The sequence below is a fragment of the Chamaea fasciata genome, unplaced genomic scaffold (assembly GCF_029207755.1).
Source record: "Chamaea fasciata isolate MVZ Bird 193981 ecotype frontalis unplaced genomic scaffold, bChaFas1.0.hap1 SCAF_11, whole genome shotgun sequence".
Lineage (NCBI taxonomy): Eukaryota > Metazoa > Chordata > Aves > Passeriformes > Sylviidae > Chamaea > Chamaea fasciata.
In genome coordinates this window covers 8470176-8478775 of record NW_027094096.1, presented here as the reverse complement: position 1 = coordinate 8478775, position 8600 = coordinate 8470176, and positions in this window count along the sequence as shown.

Below are 8600 nucleotides of genomic sequence, written 5' to 3'. Positions count from 1 at the left end.
GGATTAGCTCAGCAGAGCTCTTAACAAAGAAAGTACCTGTTTTACTAGCAACTATCTGAGACAAAAGCATGGAGCCCAAGACTGCTGTGCCATTTAGAGGGCATGAATGCACTCTACAACACTGCAAATTAAAGTTGGAGAGAAGAAAAGAGAGAAAATCAATTCTAAACTCTTCAGTCAGATTACTGAAATTTTAAGGACTGGTTTTGAGAGTGTGCCCAATGCATCGTCTTGTTCCAGACAATATTTCCTGCTTTTACACTTCAAGTGACATTTTCTACATGGTTGCAGACTGCAATTGTAATGAGGCGGGAAGAAAAATCCTATAAGCCCCTTGTGAAGTTATATTTGAGGGATGCCCTTCTGTTTGAGCAAACAGCTCCTGGAATACTAAGTACAGTCAAAAATAAAATGAGGTGTTATTAGGTGTTAAGAGGGTTATGACCCTCTCTTAGAGGGGTCTTTGAGTGGTTACCTCTCTTAGAGGGGTCTTTGGGTGGTTACATTCAGGAATAATTTGTGCTAGGAACAATTTGCAATGCATATAGCAGAAAGTACAACAAAAATCCCATGATGCAGATCCAATTTCAGAAGAATTAATTGTACTTCAAGAAGATGTCCCAAAACAATTTAAGACATAGGAGAATGCTTTCTTACTTTGTTTCTCTTATTTTTAAATGAAAAATGATCCAGTTGTAATTTGCAGGTTTTGAGCACATTTTCAAATTATACAAATGCTGTCTTTTCAATGGATACTTATGGTAATGCATTTGCTGGTGTCTGATAGATGAATGACTGCTAAAATACTAATTCCTCCCTCCTTATTCACACCTTCCTGTACTTATTCTTTCCAGCCCCTTCTAAGAGAATGCAAATCCAGTAACAAGTGAATCAACCATACACCCCACAATGTTCAATCATATTTTAAATGTGAAAAAATTAATACCTTGGTTCCCAGTGACCACCCAACTCATATAACTTCCTTTGCTGTCGACTGGACAGGTGATAAAAATTGTGCAGCATTCAGAAGGTCTTGTTCATAGCTCAGGTCAGTCTCAGTGCTTTTCAGTATTCAACTACAAGCTGGTATTCCATTGACATTGCAGACCAAAGGTTCTTTATCAAAACAAGGCCTGTGTTAATTCTCATTTAACAGTTTCTTCATACCTAAGGTGTCTGTATTGATTATTGTGCAGAGGACTGAATGTCCTTTCTTACCGTTTCTTCCTATTTTTCTTCCTCTGAAAGCACCATGCCAGGGTGAGATAGACACAGCTGCCAACAGGTCTGCCTGGAATTTAAGAGGAACATGGAATATTTGTGCTCAGATAACATCCAAAGAGAAATAAGAAGCTTTACAAGAAGCAGAACAGGTGAAGGTTGACTGAATTTACTAGGAATGTGCAACCAATCAGTCAAAGCTCCAAAGAGATTTTCCCATTGCTTAGACATCAGTAAAGGTTGTATCGAGTTTAATAAGGACTGAACACATACTGTCATCCTTTCCTAAACAGGATACACTGGAGATATCCCTGCACCAAATAGTTTAATTCCACAACTTTTGTTGCATTTCTGAGACCACATTGTCTGGGCTCAGCTAAATGGGCAATAGTTCCTAAGAAAAGACAAAAATATCTCAGGCATCTCCTCCTATATTCATTTGCAAACAGCATAATGTCATTAATCTTCATTTCTGTGGAAAAAACCGCTGTAAGATAAGATTGATTTTGTTTATATTTGTGATTTGTAAAAGAGTGTCACTTATGTAAATCAAAGTTCAGGTTTAGACCTCTAAGTACCAATCAGTGTGAAAAGTAATCTTCCATTTCTCTTTTTGAGCAGCATTTACTGGCAGAATTAAACTCTCCTGACATGGATTTTATTTATGTATGAGATATTCTACTCACTTCAACAGCAATAATATGAAAAAATAAATTATTTTTAGGTTATTGAAAATTTGAACTTAGTTATTGAATAGCAGTAATTGTTTGCAGAAATTCCTTTGCAGTGATCTACTCACGTAATGCCAAAATTAATTTGAACTCTAATTTCTAATTCCCTGGTTTTTTGTTGATTTTAATTTTTCTTTTTGGACATAGAAATGCATTCTAGGTTTGACATCTTAGCCCTGAAGAGCCTTTAGTTTGCAAAATATTGAATAATCCTTTTACTGTAAAAACCTTCTACAAAGTGTTAGAAGCTAATTTGGCTTAGTTAAGCATTATGTGACAATTGTCCTGACCCCCGTGTGAACCTTCCCACACTAATTTCCATTCCCATAGTGAGATTTAACATTTCTAACACATTTCTACTAAACTCACACAAAGTGTAACTTCCTCATACAGCTGACAAATCATGCTGCTGCTAAGCAATGAAGGTCATTTCAATAAATGATAACCAACCAAACTATGGACATTTCATCTGGGCTTCATGGAGTCTAGAAAAGTAGAACTGGGGATTCCCCAGTATCAAGTGACATTTCTGATGATTATTCTCATAATATTCTCATTCATAAGAAGTAGGTGGAAAGGAGAATTCTGGAGATCTACAGAGTTAACTATCACTTTGTGATAATAAAGTATCTGGGCTCAAGTATCCAAAGCCAGAATCAAAGTGACTTCCCAGCAGACTTCTGTTCTACCCCCCACCTCACCGCAAGCTTTGTGTGGGATCTTAAAGAAGTCATTTTCCTTCTCTGTGCTTCAGCCCCTCATCTTTCAGAAGGGGATAACAGCAACTCCTTTCCTCCCAGAACATGTGTGTGACGTGTGTAGAGATCCTATGAAAAGGTATAAATACCCTGGTATTATTATAGATACAGGGATCAGATCAATGGTAAAAATCCAGGTAAAGCCTCAAGGCCAGGAAGAGAGGAATTTTGTCATCCCAGGAACTAAAACTCAGAACCAAAAAGGTAGCTGTAAACAAAGCAAGCAGCTTGTACTCTGGCATATTTCCTTGTGTCTGGAATTGGAAACAACACAGCAAAAACTATTCATTCTTGGAAGAAAAGTACATAAATATAACAGATGAATATTTTAGTAATTCATTGACAACAACTGCCTACTGACTGGATGTGTTTGGAGTATTCAGAGTGGATTCAGGAGAAACAAAGGGCCCTAGGACTCTGGGAATGTGTGCAAACATCTGGAGTACATACAACTTATACCTGTAAACTTAACCAAACAAATCAGCTTGCTCTGCTCCTTATTTGAAACACTTTCCGTTTACAATGCCTGGGAAAACCATAGCAATATCTGTTATACCATTTACGATTAAGAAAATCAGAAGGTAGACAGCTTAGATCTATAAAAGTGATTTGATATATTTGGCAATCCAACTTGGCCTGCCTGCAATGAGCTGTTAAATGAAATTTTGCACAGCCATGCCATCAGGCTTTATTCACTTGCCACGTTTTATTCTGAAGGGTAAAACTGATGGCTAGTACTAATCACCTCAATCATTGCCAGGATTGTGTCAAATTTTGGGATGAGGTTGGTCTCATCTTACATAGGGATGGGGAGTGAGTGTGATTGATAAATAAATCAGAAATCATCAACAAAATTGGAGAGGTGGCCTAAATACCAATAAAATACCAACAGCTTCCCCTTTCTAGGGGTGCAGTAGATCAGCATTTTGAGAAATCCAGGTGAGGTATGTAATGGGTTTCTTTTAAAATAAATAATAAGGTAGATAAATACATAAAATAATGTAGGCTTTGAGGTTTTTTTTACTTGCAATAATTGCTGGATAAAACCTTAGTTCTTCAGAGAAAAGTTTTTCAAATGAGAGAGAGAAATGGCCACACTGATCTCCCTGGGAACAGCAAATTCCCCAAGAGCAGTGCAGGGGTGAAGGACATCAAAAGCTTTAAATCTATCACAGGTTTTGCCCAAGACTTTCTTTCCGTGGAAAAGCTGCTGAATTTTTTTTCTCATTTCTATTCCCCTACCAGTTCCATGGACAACAGGTGAAAAGTAACTCCTCCTCCAGTACTTACAGGTAAAAATAGGCATCAGAGCAGCAGTAATTCCAGCATTTTCAGCTGCAGTTGTATATTTTTGTCACACATTGACTGATTGAACTGAATAGAGTGGTGGGATTCCTCAGTGCCATATATGTGACCATGTCCCTACCTGCTCTGTGTCCTCAAGTGCAAAGTAGAGAAAGAATTTTAAAAACAAGTAAACTATTAGTTATTAAAAGGGGAAGGTTGAAGAGATTTCTAAATCCTGTAGGCTTTTCCTTTGACAGAACCCAGAAAAGACATCAGTACCAGTAAAGAGTCTGGTTCACCCAAACTCCTGGTGCTGTTTAAACAATTTATTTCATCATTTCTCAAAGCCAACACTTGGTTGCATTTCTGTTTACATATCCAGCAGGGGCCACCACCTCTGGGAAGAAAGATGAGAACATACTCACATTATGGTATCTGTAAGATTCATTGAGTCTTTAATGATTTTTACAAAGAATCTTGCTGTGAAAACAATGAACAAAGTCAACAAAAGGTCCAGATACAGTATTCTTGTAATAAAATTAAAATTACTAAAGTAAACTTGTAGGTGTCTGACAAAGAATTGAAAATACAATGTATTTCCATATAATGCATCAGCTGATACTAAATGTTGCACGTGTGAACAAGGCTGGGCTCAGTGAGAGCAGGCTGTGCAAACTGATCCAGACTCTGAGTGTGTGGCGTGTAGATGCATGGTTCTTTTCTCATGAACAGATTTTCATTTCCCAGCTTGCTGTTTTAATGAAAACAATACCCAAGACTCAGGCATGAAGAAGAAATATTGTCTTTAAAATCTCATGGGTTTAGCCACAGCAGCAACTAAAACATAGCAGTAATTTTTTTAAAATAGAAACTTAGAGATAGCAAGAAATTCATTAAATTGTGTATACACATACAACTAGACCCATGATAAGCAGCTAATTCAAAGTAACTTTTCAATGAATATTGGTATATGGATGCTTTTACTTCACACTAAAACTTAACTTTTGTTTTAAGATTTATTACCTTTTGAATTTTTGGATGACTTACATAAATCAAAACTATGTACACAAGGATTTGTTTCTAAATAGCTCGATTGTTTTTAAGCCACTTGGTTTGGTTTGATCTTGATAAAGTTACTGAAAAGAGAGAGGATGAAAACCCTCTCCAAACTGTACTTAATAGTATTGTGATGATTTCTATTGCAGTGGCAACTACAGAATCAACCTATCTATCAATCAGCACCAGAAAAGGGAAGGATAAAAGTAAAATGCTTTGCATTGTCAAGAAGCAGCCTCTGGCAGTTCAATTAGGGATTACTTGCTGCTATTCAGGTACATGTTCTCCCAAGTGCACCATTTCAAAAGGACTCTTGAAAGGCATTTCTGGATAAGTGGGAGGCTCTCCACTCCTTCTTCTCAGATGTTTGCAGCTGTACAGGCAGGAAGTTTCCTCTCTTTTCTTTCCTGCTCCTTTGACAGACAGCTCTCAATTCAGGCTCTTCTGCACCACATAGGTAGCAGAGTCACCTTCCACATGAAGCCAGATAATTCTGTTTTCTTCAGTGATCTCATCTCTTTTTTTTTGTTAGGCATGAGCATTTTGGGGTTCTGGCCCCTTTTAATCTATTGTATGTTATTTGGTTTCCTTACTACTTTTTTTACTTTCTCACAGCAAAGTTCAGCAACGCTTCTCAAGTCAGCAGTGTCAAACTTCTTTCTGTGAAGTCAGCAACAAAATGCAATGGCTTTATGGAGGATTCAGTGTCAGGAGCACAACAAATGGGCAGCTCTGCAACTAAAAGCGGCTGTCCAGGAGAGAGAACTAAACTTCTGAACTGGGGGAGTAAAGAATCACACTCTCCTTTTACATGTTACAGCCAGAAATCAATGCTGCTCCTGGAGCCTAGACTTACTCAAACAAAATATGATCTTTAGGCAGTATGGAAACCTTTTTATACAGCAATAAAGGCAAAAAATATAGCAAAAATAGACATTTTCATCCCTTTTCTCCAGAAATTTTAAACCAAACATGTCTATGAATTTTCTCAGAATCTCACTTGGTGATACAGCAATGAATACATTGAGTTTGACAATTCAATGAAAACATTAACAGTTCAGCATGGGTTGTTTTCAGCTGAAATTTCACATGTTGACTGTGAACCACTGCATGCAGATCTAGAAGACTGGATTAAAAAAAGTCAAGAGAGTTGTGTTTTCCCTGGTAAAATCATTAGAGTAGCAAACAGAAAGCAGCCACAAGCATTTCAGTTTCCAAAACACAGCAAAAGAAAAAGCAGTAATAGGGATATATAAAATCCTGATTAAATTAGAAGCTGTGCCTACACACACATTTAGGCCATGGTACCGCAATATTACTGATGTCCTAGGACTTACACACTCTCCCAATTTTTATCTTTGCAATAGGCTCAATTATTCCTTGGCAGCACCTAGTTGTTTTCTTTTATTTTAAAATATAAGTTGTCAAATACAAAAATATACTCTTTGGATACCTAAATTGGGATAGATTAAACCTACCCCAAAGCTACAGGAATGCATGGGCCACTAGGGTTTTTTGCCATTACTGGTGGCATTTTTTTTGTTTGGGAAAGAAAGGGAGAGGGTGTCTTTTCATTCTGGTGATTCCCTTTTTACTTCCTCATAGCTAATACCAAACCCTGGGTTCTTTACTTTATCCCACTTATTCTTGTGTTCTGCTTTTTCCCTCATCCATCTTTGTCTGCCTTCAATTTCCTGTCATAAAAGAGGGAGAGCCCTTGAGCACCACCACACCTGAAAAACAAACAGACATTTATATGAGCTCAGAGCTTCTCTTCCACAAAACAGAAAGGAGAATGTGTGACACTAATGTGATATTCAGAAAGCAGCACTGCTTATTTTATTTGTCTCTTACTATCGATTCCTTTACCCTTGGTCTGATTTGGTTAAGCTCTTCAGGCCCATTGTTAAGCACAGCATAACCTACCTCCTTCCCTTCCTGACCCTACACAGAATAATGATGAGCATGTCCTTGAGGGAGCAGAGACAAAGTTACTTGGGTCACATTTTATGTTTGAAAATGGAAAGAAAGGAATAACAAATTCTTTGGCGTGTCTTACTTGTTGCTGTTGTACCCATGCTGATTTCCTGAGCGAGGTACTGACTCATTTCCCAAATCTGAGACTCCCGCTAACTCCCAAACCGAGTGGGATGCACTTGGATACCCTCATTTTCCAGCTGCAGGCCTCTCTGTCTTGCCAGGCACATCATTTTGATAGCTTGTGCTCAATGTCACTTGGTGGACTATGAAGGAAGACAAAAATAAATGTATTTTAGCTCAGGTGCTAATTACAATATTAAACATCCAAGGATGCATGAGGATGTCTGGTTTGGCTTTTTTGAACACAACAGTGGCTGGTGAAGAGAACCAACTGGACTTTAAAGAAGATTGGCACAGACACTTGACACATATTTAGTCCAGGCTACAAATTAGGTTGTAGCTTTGAATCACACCTGACACCACCTGTTTGGGCTTTTAAACCCTGACCCCATCTGTTTCTCAGGAGGTGCAGCCACTGCAGTCCGAGGCTGCTCAGCTTCCCCATGGCAACAGCCAGAAAGAAATTCGACCATTTTCACCTCTCCAGCGCAGTGACTCCACCCTGCTTAGGGGACTGAGTTCAGTTTGCTTGAGTGCTGCAAGGGGACGATTCCCAGTGAAGTCACAGGATAATCTGAGCAAGGGAACACCACCTGGATTCTGCATTCTTTGCTTCATCAAGGAATTCCCGTTACAGTGGTCAAAAAAAGTAGTTCAGCAACAAAAGGTTTAAAAATACCAACAAGCTCATCACGAATGGTTCCCCAGCTGTCAGTGTCACTGAATTTAGGAAGGGTCCATTAGGTTTCAAAAAGGCAGAATGAGCACAGCAACTATCATGTTAACGTTATGACAGACCAAGGGGAATATGGGAAAGGCACCTTGGAGAAGGAAATTTTAATACAAGTCAGATTGGTCAAGGAATTCCTAAACAAGGAAATAAAACTCGGAGCCAGTCTGAAATTTTTAAAAATGGACCAATATTATTGGGACATAATGACATTGCCTTTGAAAGCTGGCAGAGAATTGCAATTTTGATTCAGTTATATGTCAATTACCTACATAAAATTATTGTTTGGCTGATTAGGTTCTTGCCTTCCACAACTTTTAAAAAGGAAAAAAAAAATTTATCAAACTCAAAAAGGTCCCCTTGAGGAAGACAATTCTGCAACATCCATCAATGCCTATAAGAAATATGTTTGTATTGAACAACACAATACAAAATTATCTTTAAAAAAAGGAAAGCTTTGGTAAAAAAAAAAAATGCGCCCAAACTCTCATGTAAATGCTAGCAATCAAACCTTGATGCACACAATTCTCTGAATTCTCTGTGCCTACTTGCAGCCTCTTGAGACCAAATATTTTAACAAAGATATAATTTCTGCCCTAGACCCTCATTACATGATCTGTATGAAGCACACTTGCCCTCCTAAGGACACCCATTTCCAAAGAGATAAAGTTATTCCACAGCAAAAGGGAGAATAACACACTAGGGCAAGTAGTTGCT